The sequence below is a fragment of the Anguilla rostrata genome, chromosome 11 (genome assembly GCF_018555375.3).
Source record: "Anguilla rostrata isolate EN2019 chromosome 11, ASM1855537v3, whole genome shotgun sequence".
In the NCBI taxonomy this organism is placed as follows: Eukaryota; Metazoa; Chordata; class Actinopteri; order Anguilliformes; family Anguillidae; genus Anguilla; species Anguilla rostrata.
In genome coordinates, this window is record NC_057943.1 from 41656416 (window position 1) to 41658915 (window position 2500).

The following is a 2500-nucleotide window of genomic DNA, read 5'->3' on the forward strand; positions in this document are numbered from 1 at the left end:
CTGGGAAATGGAGACCGTGAAACCTTGAACTCAAAAGAAATGTTTAGAAAATCAGAAATCAAAAATGTGCCAATAATGACTCAACCTGACGGCTGCTGGAATACATTCAACTGCAGTCATAATGAAAAAAAATACATAAATAATTCTAAATATAGTGAAAACATGAACAATGCAACATGTCTGGGTCAAAGACGTATTTGTTTTGGATTCTAATACTTTTCTGTTCTCTATTGATCTTGCGTGGTGTAATTAAGCCTGCCAGTATGACCAGAAGGCGGGGTTTGCACTTTTTGAGGGTATTTAATTGGTTCCAATACACCAGACAAGATCAGTAAAGCATAGAAAAGCATTTGCATCCAAAACAAATACATATTTGACCCAGGTCTGCAACGTATCATACCTAGCTATGTGACATTTTCATAGTTACTACATTTACATGATTAAAGCTGTGTATTTTTAAACAAACTCCTTCACAGCAGGAGAGCCCCACCAGTCACAAAGAGGGACAAAAATGGGCTGTTCTGGTGATTAGAACATGGAGCAAATTATATTTTCCGTCTGTCTCTCTGCATCGAACAAATGACCAAGATTCATCACTGTTGACTGAAACTTATAATCCAAAATGACAACTTACTTGCGAGGAAGTTCCCATTGATCTGACCTTGAAGGATAATCAAACTTCTTTAACTGCATTGTTTTCAGCACGGCACGTCTGAAGAAAAAAAAAAAAAATAAAAGAAAAAAATAAAACAACTCCTCATCGACTTCACGGCTGTGTCATACAAATCACGCCCCTAAACGGAACCGGAGAACGACAAAGGGAAGGCCCATGTTTAATGAATGTCCTCGTTATTCACATTCGGATCACATAGACACGCCTGCCACTTCCTTCCCGGTGGAATCAGAGAGAAATTTCAATTGACACCATTCTGTGTGTTGAGTTTTAATGTCAATAACGCGGGCTGTCTTTGACGGCCTTCCAACCTCCCTTCTGACTCCTACAAGAAACTTCAAAGAAACACTTCACAGAAAGCCTGGGTCTTGCATTAAAAATGTTAACCTTGGAGACATGCTAACTATTCAGGGTACATGCTCAGGAATTCTAATGAATCTTCTGGTAGAATAGTAAAAATATGCATACACACAATGAGACATTTAAAAAAAAAAATTGATTCTGTACTCTACAATTTTAGATTTTTAATCAAACGATTCACATATGGATAAAGTGGAAAAATTATCACCTTTTATTTAAGGGTCTTTTTTATACATTTTGGTTTCACCATGTAGAAATTTGCTTGACTTCAGCTTGAACCAACAAGATGCTTCTATACACTTCAGAATTCATTCTAGTGCTGCTATAAGCAGTTACTGTACATCCATCCATCCAACCATTATGTATACCCACTTATCCAGGTCAAGGTCGCGAAAGATGCTGGAGCCTATCCCAGCATGCACCCCAAACAGGTTACCAATCCATCGCAGGACAAACACAAGCACAGTACCTGTGAGACCCATAACACTCCCACCACCATGTTTCCATGCTTTGAATCTCGGGCAGTTCCTTCTGACCTCTATACTTTGCTCTGGCCATCTGATACAAGTGAATCTTGGTCTCATCCGTCCTCAAGACCTTTTTCCAGAACTATGTAGGCTCTTTTAAGTACTTCTTCGCAAACTGTGACCTGGCCCACCCTGTTTTTGAAAAATTTGAATAGAATATGTGCATGTACAGTGCAGTCCATACGTATCTGTACAGTCAGACAATTTTTGTTGTTTTGTCTCTGTACCCCAGCACACTAGATTTGAATATGATGTCAAAGCGGAGACTGTCAGCTTAAATTTGAGGATATTTGCATCCATATTCTATACAGAATATAGAAACAATTGTATTGGGTAGTAGACAGGTTTGATGATTCACAGTTTTTAGCTTGAGACGAATAACTTTAAGCCTCCAAGAATGTCTTCTTGTAATTGCTGTGGGTTTCCAAATTGTTGTTGGGAGACTTGAATAATTATTCCCTCAAAAATGTTCATTTGTACAATCAAAAAAGAAAACAAACAAACAAAAAAAAGACCCAAAATCTCAGTCTGAAACCACAGTTCACAGTGGTAAAGGGAATTCTAGGATACACTGTATAATCATATTTATTTACAGCAATCAGATTTTTATAGTACTAACATCTATAAAATAAGTGGTAATAGCTCTCATAGGCAAATCATTTGTGCACCAATTTAGCAAAAACCATGAAAATGTTTCAACAACAAAACAATGTCGAGAACGGTTTTCAAGTGAACTCACTCAAAGGGCATCTGCCGCACACATTGTTGGGTCCCCTTTCCCGCCATTTGCGCCCAAACTCCAAAGCGCAGCGCGAACAGCACGCCATCTGCTTTCCTAGACTGAAGCGCTCCCTTAATCCATCAGAGTTCAGCTAACCCCCATATCGCTCGTGATTATGTACTGTCCTCAGAGCTCTTCAGGACTGAAATGGTGGAATAT

At 38.8% G+C, this 2500-nt stretch overlaps 1 long non-coding RNA gene across 1 annotated transcript in view; it reads right to left on the reverse strand.

Moving 5' to 3' along the window:
• Positions 1-2500, reverse strand: part of LOC135234983 (uncharacterized) — a 53213-nt gene that overhangs the window by 2240 nt on the left and 48473 nt on the right. The window contains exon 3 of the long non-coding RNA XR_010324260.1: positions 635-712. This is a non-coding gene — a long non-coding RNA (uncharacterized LOC135234983). The remainder of the gene's footprint in view (positions 1-634; positions 713-2500) is intronic.